The sequence below is a fragment of the Triticum dicoccoides genome, chromosome 7A (assembly GCF_002162155.2).
Source record: "Triticum dicoccoides isolate Atlit2015 ecotype Zavitan chromosome 7A, WEW_v2.0, whole genome shotgun sequence".
Taxonomy (NCBI): Eukaryota; Viridiplantae; Streptophyta; class Magnoliopsida; order Poales; family Poaceae; genus Triticum; species Triticum dicoccoides.
The window spans coordinates 668,670,500-668,684,068 of record NC_041392.1 but is presented as its reverse complement, the minus strand read 5'-3'; positions in this window follow the sequence as shown (position 1 = coordinate 668,684,068).

Sequence of the window (13,569 nt, the reverse complement as noted above, 5' to 3'; positions counted from 1 at the left end):
GGCGTCAAGCCGCCGACGAGTTGACCCCGTTTGACCCCCGTGTGGGCCCAGGTAGACCCCCCTGAGTCTATGACAGGTGGGGCCGGTCTGCTAATCAGTTTAAGATTAGTTTTAACTAATTTATTTTAGTTTAGCCACTGACATGTGGGCCCAGGCCCCACTGGCAGTCAATTAGCACTAACATAATTCTGTTAATTAGTTGTGACACTGACAGAGAGGGCCCACCAGTCAGGTTTGACCTGGCCGACCCAATTGACTCGCTGACGTCACACCTATGTCATGCTGACGCATTAATTCAGTTAATGGATTTATTCTTTAATAGGAAATTCCAGAAAATAGTCAAAACTTCTAAAAATCATAGAAAATCAACCATAGCTCCAAATGCAAAGATTTATATATGAAAAATGATCAGAAAAATTCAATATATCCATCTGTAATGGTTTCATGCATGACAAAACAAGTTAACCTTGCTGTTTAAGCAGATTAAGGTAATGCACTAATAAGGCCATGTTTAATGAGCTAATATTTGAATCTTTGATTCAAATGAGTTCATCCCCTTCTGTTTTAGCTTGCATTAGGCCAAGACACTTTCATCTTGCCATTTCATAGCATGCATCATATTGTTGCATATTGCCATGTGTTGATTATGTTCGGTGTGATTTTTCGTGGTAGGTTCTGCCTCCGGGGATAACCCCGAGTATCCGTCTGAAGGGCAGTACCCTACTACCACTTCAACAGGCAAGCAACCCATTGATCATTCCGATACAAACCCATGTTCTCGCTTCTGCTCCTGTTTACTGCATTAAGACAACGCGATTCAAACTGCTGTGTGCTACGGTAGTTGAACCCTTATCCTCTGCATGACCTGTCATTGCCACAGTAACTAGATGAAACCCACTAGCATGTGTAGGAGTTGATTGAGCCATGTGTGTGATTCCTACCTTGCTATGCCTGCTATGCTTAGAGTTGCGTCAGGTCTGGTTCATCTGGGTGATGGGCTAGAGTGAAATGTTTATGTCGGTAATGTGAGGGATGTGTTGAACATGTTTTGGTAAAGGTATCGATGAGAGGCCATGTAGGAGTACATTCTGGGTTGTTTCATTGAGGCCGTCCCTAAGAACTGAGATCTGTATGTGTGATTTAAAGATTCAGCTACTACCATGCATTGGGATCCTTAATTGACCCTCTCGGCTTCTTAAATACCTAGTACTCTGTCCAGGAGTTGCAAATAGTTTCTGGTGTTTGTAGGTTATGTGTTGGCGGCCGTGCGTAGCGCTGACCCTAGGGGTGGGCTATGTTGCGGTAGATACACCGTGGCCGGGTATGCCGGGCGCCCGTTTGGCGTCTCGGGACCCTGTTCACATCGTTCGGGGCCGTATGTGGAAACCTCGGCCGGACTCCCTACGGATGGAACCTGGATAGGTGATAAACCTGGACTAGAGACTTAAGTGTTTAGGTAGGCCATGGCCGACACCCTTGCTGGGCTTCCGCTTGAAGGTTGCCGAGTACATGTCGTGTAAACGGAGGTAAGTGGTGGAAGCGTGTATGAAGAAGTATACCCCTGCAGGGTTAACATCATCTATTCAAATAGCCGTGTCCGCGGTAAAGGACTACTTGGTTGCCTATATAGTTCATAGACAAGTTAATGGATACTACTAAAAGACTCAAGATAAGTGTGAGTACCGAGGATGGCCCTCTCGTAGGATGACGAGAGAGGATCCCCGGTGGAGTATTGTGTTGGTGAGTAGTGGACTCGTGTGCGAAAACTATTTTACTAGTGGAGTTCTGTAGGATAGCTTAGCCAAGAGTCAAAGCTGGCTTGCTGCAATAACCCCACGACCTTCTTGAGAATGAGCATGTATAGTAAGTTCTGTTGTACGACTTGCTGAGTACCTTTGTACTCATGTTTGCTTAATTACTGTTTTCAGACGACAACACCGCCCCCTCCGATGGGTTCTACGTAGACCTTGACGTCGACGAGTGACTAGCCACCCAGGTGGTGATCCTGGCCATGGAGGGCCCTATGTAGATACACAGGCTTTGAGAAGCCTTGTTGCTTTCTAGTGTCTGTACTCAGACTATTTACTTCCGCTTGGGCTTGTATGATTGTATGACTTGAGTGTCGGGTCATGTGACCCCTATCTGTATGAACATGTTATGTATGGCTCTCTGGAGCCTTTAAATAAAGTACTTGAGTTGTAGAGTTTTGTTGTGATGCCATGTTGTATGTACTCATATCGGGCATATTGTGTGTATGATTGAAATGCTTGGTATGAGTGGGATCCGTCAATCTAGTTGTTTATCCTTGGCAGCCTTTCTTATGGGGAAATGTAGTCTAGTGTTCCTCGAGCCATAGTAGTCCGCTACAGCCCGGTTCACCGGAGTCCTGCTAGCCCAGCACTACTGCTCAGAACACTTGACTGGTCGGCATGTGTTTCACTTCATTCCTACGTCTGTCCCTTCGGGGAAATGTCACGTGGTGACATCCGGAGTCCTGCCTAGCCTGCTATAGCCCGGGTTCCCCAGAGTCCTGTTAGCCCAGTGCTACAGCCCGGATTCACTCGCTGATGACCGACATGATCGATGTGATTCATGTATGCCTGTCTCCATAGGTCTGTGCCGCTTTGGGTTCACGACTAGCCATGTCGGCCCGGGTTCTTTGTCATATGGATGCTAGCGACACTATCATATATGTGAGCCAAAAGGTGCAAACGGTCCCGGGCCATGGTAAGGCGACACCCGTGGAATACCGTGCGTGAGGCCGCAAAGTGATATGAGGTGTTACCGGCTAGATCGATGTGGCTTGGAATCGGGGTCCTGACAGCGTTGGTATCAGAGCCGGAATGCCTGTAGGTTCGTTGAGCCAAACTGGTCGATGTCGAGTCTAGAAATGCTTTAGTTATATGTAGGGGAATTGATTGTGGAAGGGAACGTAAGGCTCTTTTACTCCTTTACCTTATGTCCTCTGATCTGAGTCATTCTCTTCTCATTCAACGTGGGTTAAGGACTAGGCTCTCTTCTTCTATCAGGTTCATGTGTTACTAATCCGTAGTAGCTTATAGGATTGTTGTTACAAGCCCCAGTTCAGTTTCTACCATTTTAGTATGTTGCTAATTGAATCAGAACCTTGATATGATGTTGTTGAGTGGTATTGTAGACTGTTGTGGATGTCTCAAATCTTTTTCTGAGCATTTACAGCTGTTATGCTGTCCAATTTTCCCTAGAAATTCTAATGTCTTTGCATTGTGGTTGTGCTTTCAGATGGCCAACCGTGTTCAAAAACAAGTGGTTCGCCTGACCCGGTGCCTCGATGTGCCCGGTCATACTGCTATGTTAGTCCAGGTAATGATCGAGACGGGTTACCGTTGGTATCCCGAATACACCGTCAAAGAGCAATTCTGAGACTTTAATCAAAGCCAATATTTCTGCACCGTCAGGATATTTCCCTCTTATCCTGGATCTACCGAGCCCCTTCATTGTTCCTATGGACTCGGGGTTACTGTTGACATGGCTGTGCAGGATGCTGCCTATTCCATGATGACCATCATGCGAGTCCGGACTGGCCTGCTTCGGAACACCGACTTCTGTTACATGCCAGCTTCACTTCCGGGAGCGCAAGGGTATCTTCAGGCTATCTATGCTGACTCCACTCAGGAGGACTCATTAACTCGTACCACTGCCGAGATGCTCGAAGATAAGGACCGAGAGAATCGGGCCTTGATGCTGGAGCTTTTCAATACCTGTGCTGATCATTGGGCCACATTGACTCAGTTTGCACCTGCGGTGCAAGCTGGATGTATGGATATAAGGGATCTGTATCTTGTGAGATCTGCTCTGCCAGACATGGTGGATTGGTGTGATGTGGGAGGCATCACCCCACCCCGTGGTCCCCGCAGGCCACCGTTTGTTGGTCCAAGACCTCATCCTAGCCCCTTTGGTCCACAAGCTCCTCAGGACCGTCTGTTCCCGGATGATCACATTGAACTTCCAGGCTATGGAGGTGACTTCTATGAGGACTACTACGGAGCTGTCTGAGTTAGTAGTAGTATCACTAGTATTGTAATAGTTGTATCTCCATTGTCCCGTGTGACTTGTGGAATATGACTTTGTGTGTAATCAATTCCGAAGGTGCAGACAAATAATATATAGGAGCTTGGAATGCCTCCGATGAGATGTAACGTCTTTCATCATAGTTGTACTGTAGCCTGGGCTTGTACTAAACTATGTATGATGTGTATGACCGTTGGTATATATATGGCAGTTTTATATTACCATGACATACGGATGAACATCTCTGCATTCCGTGTTATCCATTACATTCTGCACTTCCTTGCTAAGTTTGAGTCATACTTATCTAAACCGTTGTCTTGTTTTCTCCTAGGATGGTCAACACCCGCAGCAACCCTGCTGCCCCGGAGCAGGGGGAAGCCAGTGCAGCTAGGGGTGAAAATCTGCCTCACCCGCCCTCTCTGGCAGAAGTGATGCTGCAGGCGGAAAGAAACAAGCGTGAGACTAACCGCCTGCTAGAGCGGATTGAGCAGAACACTGCACGCCATCCGCGAAATGACTTGGTGTCAATCAATGACTTTATCAAGCTGTACCCACCAAAGTTTAACCATTCCGTCGAGCCCCTCGACGCGGATGACTGGCTTCGCAGCATCACCCACAAGCTACGTTCTGCCAACGTAGCTGAAGCCGACAAGGTTACTTATGCTGCCTCTCACCTCGAAGGCCCTGCTAGCCTTTGGTGTGAAAACTTTGAAGCTATGCGCCCGGTCGGCCAAATCACTACTTGGGCTGAACTCAGTGAAGCTTTCCATGAGCATCACATTCTGGAAGGTCCCATGGATCGCAAGAGGGAGGAGTTCTGCAATTTCACCCAAGGAAGACTGACTGTGGATGCATATAGTCGTGAATTTGGGAATCTGGCACGTTATGCTCCCGAAGAAGTATCTACCGACGCTAAGAAGCAGGCAAGGTTCCGCAAGGGACTCAGCCCTGAGCTTCGCCGCGATCTTCGTTTGCACGAATGCACCTCTTTTCAGAAGTTGGTCAATAAAGCCATCAGTGCTGAGACAAGACAGACTAATTATGACGCTTGACGCAAGCACTCACGTGATTTTGGCTCTTCATCCGTCTCTGGAGCTCAGAAGCGTCGGGTGTGGATCCCAAGCACGACACTGCCACCCAAGTTCATTCCGAGGCCATCCTTTGAGGTGCCTCGTCCCAACCAGCAGATTGCACCACCCAAGCCCTATGGTGGCCCCGCTGCTAATGCTGCTCCACGCCCCAATGTGGTGACATGTTTCAAGTGTGGAGAGCCGGGTCACTATAGCCGAGAGTGTCCCTAGAACAACAACCCCAATCAAACTGGAAAGTCCGTTGGTCGTGGTAAGCCAGCGGGAAAGACATTCTACGCCAAGCCGGTCACTACTACACGTGGCCATGTCAACTATGTTTCAGCCGAGGAGGCTCATGAGGATCCTAACGTCGTCCTTGGTATGCTCGTTGTTAATTGCCATCCAGCATCTGTTCTTTTCGATACTGGAGCATCTCATTCATTCATATCCGAGAACTATGCTCGTTTGCATAACACGACATTCTGTGACATGCCCTCTACCATGGAAATTCAAACCCCTGGCTCTAGATGGCAAACTTCTAGAGTAAGCCATGGGAACAAAATTCTTGTCGATAGACTTGTCTTCCTTGCATCCTTAATAGCTCTCAAATCCTCGGACATAAACATCATTTTGGGTATGGACTGGATGTCAGCTCATTATGTTAAGATTGATTGTGCCACTAGAACCGTTCAACTTACTCACCCATCGGGCAAGACAGTCAATGTCTTAACTCGAGTGGCCAAGCGCCAACTTTACTCCCTAAATGCCAACCCCCTTCCAGACCTTGAGGATGTTCTGGTAGTCCGAGAGTTTCTGGATGTCTTTCCAGAAGAACTGCCAGGTGTTCCACCTGACAGGGATGTCGAGTTTGTGATAGACCTTGTTCCAGGAACCGTTCCAATTTCTAGAAGACCCTACAAGATGGCACCCTTAGAACTAGCCGAGCTTAAGAATCAACTCGATGAGTCCTTGAAAAAGGGTTTCATCCGTCCTAGTTCCTCTCCTTTGGCTTGCCCCATCCTCTTCGTCAAGAAGAAGGATGGAACGGATCGAATGGTTGTAGATTACCGACCTGTCAACCTGGTCACCATCAAGAACAAGTATCCGCTTCCCAGGATCAACGATCTGTATGATCAACTCGCTAGATCCTCAGTCTTTTCCAAGATGGATTTGAGGTTGGGCTACCATCAAATCAAAATCAGAAATGGGGACATTCCCAAAACGGCCTTTTGTTACTTGTTATGGCCAATACGAGTACACCGTTATGTCCTTCGGTTTAACCAATGCCCCCGCTACCTTCTCTCGGTTAATGAACTCGGTCTTCATGGAGTATTTGGATAAATTCGTCGTAGTATACCTCGATGACATACTCATCTACTCCAAGAATGAAGAGGAACATGCCGAACATCTAAGGCTGGTATTGATGAAACTTCGAGAGCATCGCCTTTATGCCAAATTCTCCAAGTGTGAATTTTGGTTGCCAGAAGTGACCTATCTAGGCCATGTAATCTCTGGTAAGGGTATTGCTGTCAATCCCGAGCGAGTTCAAGCCGTCCTTGATTGGACTCCACCTGAGACGGTCAAGCAAGTTCAGAGCTTCCTTGGCTTAGCGAGCTATTGCCGCTGCTTCATCGAGAATTTCTCCAAGGTTGCTAAACCTCTAACTGAACTCCTCAAGAAAGATAAAAGTTTGAGTGGACTCCACAGTGCGAGTTCAGCTTTCAGGAACTGAAAAGACGCCTGACATCTGCTCCCGTACTGGTACCACCAGATTTCTCCAAGGACTTTATTATCTATTGCGACGCCTCGTGACAAGGACTAGGTTGCATACTCATGCAAGATCGTTAGGTAATTGCCTATGCTTCACGGCAATTACACCCTCATGAGGAAAATTATCCCACACATGATCTAGAGCTTGCAGCTGTAGTCCATGCACTTAAAACTTGGCGATATTACCTCCTCGGTAATCGACGAGATCTTCACCGATCACCAAAGTTTGAAATATATCTTCACCCAACCAGATTTGAATCTCAGGCAAAGACGTTGGGTCGAGTTGATCTCGGATTAAGACTTAGGAATAACTTACACCCCGGGCAAAGCCAATGTCATGGCTGATGCGCTAAGTCGTAAGTCCTATTGTAACAACCTGATGTTACAACAAAGTCAACCATTTCTCCATGAGGAATTTTGTAAGCTTAATCTTCACATTGTTCCTCGAGGATTCCTATCCACCCTGGTGACGAAGCCTAATCTTATGGATCAGATCATAACCGCTCAGCGGTATGATAAGGGTATATCCCGGATTAAGGAAAACATCGCTAGCGGAGTTGCTAAATGTTTTTCCATGGATGAGCGAGGTGCTGTCTTCTTCGAGAACCGTTTGGTGGTTCCCAAGAAACAACATCTATGCCAGTTGATTCTTAAGGAAGCTCATGAATCCCCTCTCACCATTCATCCCGGTAGTACTAAAATGTATCAAGACCTACGCCAGAGGTTTTGGTGGACTAGGATGAAAAGAGAAATCACTCAATACATTGCTAATTGCGACATTTGTCGTCGTGTTAAAGCAGAGCATCAACGGCCTGCTGGCACCCTTCAACCTTTGTCTATTCCCGAGTGGAAATGGGAAAAATCAGTATGGATTTCATCACTGGGTTTCCCAGGACCAAGAGAGGGAATAATGCCATCTTCGTCGTGATCGACCATTCTTCCAAAGTAGCCCACTTTCTACCTGTTCGTGAGAGTATCACCGCTAGCCAGCTAGCCAATTTATACATCTCCCGAATAGTGTCTCTTCATGGTGTTCCATTGGAAATTAACTCAGACCGTGGGAGTCTCTTCACCTCTCGATTTTGGGAAAGTTTCCAAAATGCTATGGGAACTCGTCTCTCTTTTAGCACCGCCTTCCACCCTCAATCAAGTGGTCAAGTACAACGAGTCAATCAAATTCTGGAAGATATGCTCCGAGCCTCTGTCATCTCGTTCAGAATGGGTTGGGAGAAATGCCTTCCATTCTCGGAGTTTTCTTACAACAATAGTTATCAAGCTAGCTTGGGCAAGGCTCCTTTCGAAGTTCTCTATGGACGAAAATGTCGAACGCCTCTTAACTGGTCAGAAACCGGAGAAAGACAACTCTTTGGCCCGGATATGATTCAGGAAGCAGAAGAACAGGTTCGCGTTATTCGTGAGAAATTGAAAACAACCCAATCTCGTCAAAAGAGTCAATATGATCATAAACATAAGCCTATGACTTATGAAGTCGGTGAGAAGGCCTACCTTCGGGTTACTCCGTTAAAGGGAACCCATCGTTTCGGTATCAAAGGCAAATTGGCTCCTCGTTACATTGGACCTTTTCGCATTCTTGCCAAATGAGGAGAAGTTGCCTACCAATTGGAACTACCTTCGCATCTTTCCAGAGTTCACGATGTCTTCCACGTTTCTCAACTCAGGCGTTGCTTTGTGGATCCTATCCGTGGAGTGGACCACGAAACGCTTGATTTACAAGATAACCTCTCATATCGGGAATATCCCGTTCGTATCCTTGATCAAGCCGAGCGTACCACTCGACGTCATAATATCAAGTTTCTCAAGGTTCAATGGTCACACCATTCCGAGAAAGAAGCCACTTGGGAAAGGGAGGATCGTCTTCGACTCGAGTACCCCACCTTCTTTCCGGAGGATCCTAAATCTCGGGACGAGATTCTTTTGAGTGGGGGTGAGTTGTCACACCCTAGTTAGTTCAAGCATTAGAGTGTGCATCATGTTTAAATTCCTTTTAAATTTGAAATGGGGATGACAGAACCCCCAGCACCCCCCTGGAACAACTAGGGTTTACTAAAAACTTTACCAATGAACCTGAAATGCCCTTCTAAAATTCCCACCCTTTTTGTTTTGGGTTAAAACCTTTGACAAAAATGGTGCACATTTTTCTAGGACATCAAAGGTCATTGGATTAATCCTTATGGTATTTGCATTTGGGCATTTAAATGCTATAAAATATTTTAAATGCTCAAATAATCATAAACTAAAATGTTTGCTGTTGGATATATTCTAAGCAGTGGCCATGATTAATTTTATGATTTATGGTAATGCCCTCGTATTTTTAATAAAGCCCTGAAGTTACAGAAATAATAAATAAATCAGAAAAACAGAAAAAAGGAGAGAGAGAAACTTACCAGGCGCAGCCCACCAGACCACCTGGCTCGGCCTAGTCGACTGGCGCTTGCCAGTCGTCCCCCTCCTCTCGCCAGGAGGACGAGGAGCGCGTGGCCGGCGCCCGCGGCCACAGGCCGGCCACCTCCTGCTTCCGCCGACGCCCTGGAGGCATCCACGAGTGCCACGCCGACCCCCACGTCTCCCTCACTTTCTTCCCACTCTCCACGTGGCCTCTCTCCCTCTCTGGCTCTCTCCCCATCTTCCTGCCAAGCGCAACCATCGCCGCCGACAAGCTTCACCATAGCCACCGCCGTCCATTCGTTGCCCCGTCATGCCAGGAAGCTCCGCCGTCATCGACTACATCAAGTAGGCCGAGCCCTGAGCGCTCGCTCGCCCCGTAGACGCTGCACCGAGCCCGTCCTCAACTCCGGCCACTGGAGATCCCCTTCGCCGCCCCGCTCGCTCCAGCCCTTCCCCGAGCTCGCCGTTCGCTCCCCTGCAACCGCTGTGAGCTCCGCCACCGTTTCCCCCTCTCCCCGCGCTCATCCGCGTCCTCTAACCACCTCTGCCATCGAAGCCGAAGCTCGCCGCCGCCACCGCATGTCGCCGTCATGGCCACAGCCACGTTGGGACGCCACCGAGCATGCCTTCGTCTTCCACGCGTTCCCAGGAGCCTAACGCACCACTCCCCGCGCCTCGCCCTGCCCCGTAGCTTCGGTTTCGTCCTCGCCCGAACTCCGGCGACCGCCAAGGTCATCGCCGGCGTCGTTCCCGGCCTCCCCGAGCTCCACTTTCTCCACCAAATGATGTAGCTCGCTCCCCGCATCACGTAGCTGCTCTCCGCCATCGATTTGGTCGCCGGAGACGCAAACCCGAACCCTCCGCCGCGTCTGTCGTCGCCGGCGTCAAGCCGCCAGCGAGTTGACCCTGTTTGACCCCCGTGTGGGCCCAGGTAGACCCCCCTGAGTCTATGACAGGTGGGGCCGGTCTGCTAATCAGTTTAAGATTACTTTTAACTAATTTATTTTAGTTTAGCCACTGACATGTGGGCCCAGGCCCCACTGATAGTCAATTAGCACTAACATAATTCTGTTAATTAGTTGTGACACTGACAGAGAGGGCCCACCAGTCAGGTTTGACCTGGCCAACCCAGTTGACCCGCTGACGTCACACCTATGTCATGCTGACGCATTAATTCAATTACTGGATTCATTCTTTAATAGGAAATTCCAGAAAATAGTCAAAACTTCTAAAAATCATAGAAAATCAACCATAGCTCCAAATGCAAAGATTTATATATGAAAAATGATCAGAAAAATTCAATCTATCCATCTGTAATGGTTTCATGCATGACAAAGCAAGTTAACCTTGCTGTTTAAGCAGATTAAGGTAATGCACTAATAAGGCCATGTTTAATGAGCTAATATTTGAATCTTTGATTCAAATGAGTTCAACCCTTTCTGTTTTAGCTTGCATTAGGCCAAGACACTTTCATCTTGCCATGTCATAGCATGCATCATATTGTTGCATACTGCCATGTGTTGATTATGTTCGGTGTGATTTTTCGTGGTAGGTTCTGCCTCCGAGGATAACCCCGAGTATCCGTCTGAAGGGCAGTACCCGACTACCACTTCAACAGGCAAGCAACTCATTGATCATTCCGATACAAACCCATGTTCTCGCTTCTGCTCTTGTTTACTGCATTAAGACAACACGATTCAAACTGCTGTGTGCTACGGTAGTTGAACCCTTATCCTCTGCATGACCTGTCATTGCCACAGTAACTAGATGAAACCCACTAGCATGTGTAGGAGTTGATTGAGCCATGTGTGTGATTCCTACCTTGCTATGCCTGCTATGCTTAGAGTTGCGTCAGGTCTGGTTCATCTGGGTGGTGGGCTAGAGTGAAATGTTTATGTCAGTAATGTGAGGGATGTGTTGAACATATTTTGGTAAAGGTATTGATGAGAGGCCATGTAGGAGTACATTGTGGGTTGTTTCATTGAGGCCGTCCCTAAGAACTGAGATCTGTATGTGTGATTTAAAGATTCAGCTACTACCATGCATTGGGATCCTTAATTGACCCTCTCGGCTTCTTAAATACCTAGTACTCTGTCCAGGAGTTGCAAATAGTTTCTGGTGTTTGTAGGTTATGTGTTGGTGGCTGTGCGTAGCGCTGACCCTAGGGGTGGGCTATGTTGCGGTAGATACACCGTGGCCGGGTATGCCGGGCGCCCGTTTGGCGTCTCGGGACCCTGTTCACATCGTTCGGGGCTGTATGTGGAAACCTCGGCCGGACTCCCTACGGATGGAACCTGGATAGGCGATAAACCTGGACTAGAGACTTAAGTGTTTAGGTAGGCCGTGGCCGACACCCTCGCTGGGCTTCCGCTTGAAGGTTGCCGAGTACATGTCGTGTAAACGGCGGTAAGTGGTGGAAGCGTGTATGAAGAAGTATACCCCTGCAGGGTTAACATCATCTATTCGAATAGCCACGTCCGCGGTAAAGGACTACTTGGTTGCCTATACAGTTCATAGACAAATTAATGGATACTACTAAAAGACTCAAGATAAGTGTGAGTACCGAGGATGGCCCTCTCGTAGGATGACGAGAGAGGATCCCCGGTGGAGTATTGTGTTGGTGAGTAGTGGACTCATGTGCAAAAACTATTTTACTAGTGGAGTTCCGTAGGATAGCTTAGCCAAGAGTCAAAGCTGGCTTGCTGCAATAACCCCACCACCTTCTTGAGAATGAGCATGTGTAGTAGGTTCTGTTGTAAGACTTGCTGAGTACCTTTGTACTCATGTTTGCTTAATTACTGTTTTCAGACGACAACACCGCCCCCTCCGATGGGTTCTACATAGACCTTGACGTCGACGAGTGACTAGCCACCCAGGTGGTGATCCTGGCCATGGAGGGCCCTATGTAGATAGACAGGCTTCGAGAAGCCTTCTTGCTTTCTAGTGTCTATACTCAGACTATTTACTTCCGCTTGTGCTTGTATGATTGTATGACTTGAGTGTCGGGTCATGTGACCCCTATCTATATGAACATGTTATGTATGGCTCTCTGGAGCCTTTAAATAAAGTACTTGAGTTGTAGAGTTTTGTTGTGATGCCATGTTGTATGTACTCATATTGGGCATATTGTGTGTATGATTGAAATGCTTGGTATGAGTGGGATCCGACAATCTAGTTGTTTATCCTTGGCGGCCTTTCTTATGGGGAAATGTAGTCTAGTGTTCCTCGAGCCATAGTAGTCCGCTACAGCCCGGTTCACCGGAGTCCTGCTAGCCCAGCACTACTGCTCAGAACACTTAACTGGCCGACATGTGTTTCACTTCGTTCCTATGTCTGTCCCTTCGGGGAAATGTCACGCGGTGACATCCGGAGTCCTGCCTAGCCTGCTACAGCCCGGATTCACTTGCTGATGACCGACATGCTCGATGTGATTCATGTTGTAACACCCCGGATGTAACTTTCCCAATTTGTACTCCAACTCTTGCCGTTTCCGGCGTTAAGATATTTTATTTCCTCGGGTTCGGGTCTTTGTCTCCATGTGTTGTTATCGCTGTCATGCATCTCATATCATGTCATCATGTGCATTTCATTTGCATACGTGTTCGTCTCATGCATTCGAGCATTTTCCCCGTTGTCCGTTTTGCATTCCGGCGCTTCGTTCTCCTCCGGTGGCCATTTCTACCTTTCTTTCGTGTGTGGGGATTAAACATTTCCGGATTGGACCGAGACTTGCCAAGCGGCCTTGGTTTACTACTGGTAGACCGCCTGTCAAGTTTCGTATCATTTGGACTTCGTTTGGTACTCCAACGATTAACCGAGGGACCGAAAAGGCCTCGTGTGTGTTGCAGCCAAACACCCCTTCAATTTGGCCCAAAACCCACCAAACTATGCTCCATCATCTAGAGCGTTCGATCACGATCGCGTGGCCGAAAACCGCACCTCATTTGGACTCTCCTAGCTCCTCCTATGCCTATTTATACCCCCTCCGTGAAAAATCCGGATCGCCTCGTCCTCAAACCCTAAAAAAACCATCTCTGCCGCCGCCGGACGTGTCCGCATAGGCCGGACAACGTCCGGATCCGCCTCCGCCAACCGGGAGCCGCCACGTGGGTGCCCCGGACCACATCACCGCCGCCACACCCGCGCGGGCCCGCCAGCCCGTGGCCGGCCCCCGAGGCCCGCATCGCCAAGCCCCGCCGCCCGGATTGCGCCGCCGCCCGCGCCTCCGTCTTCCCCGGCCGCGGCAGCCCGGCACCGCCTCACCTCCTTCTCC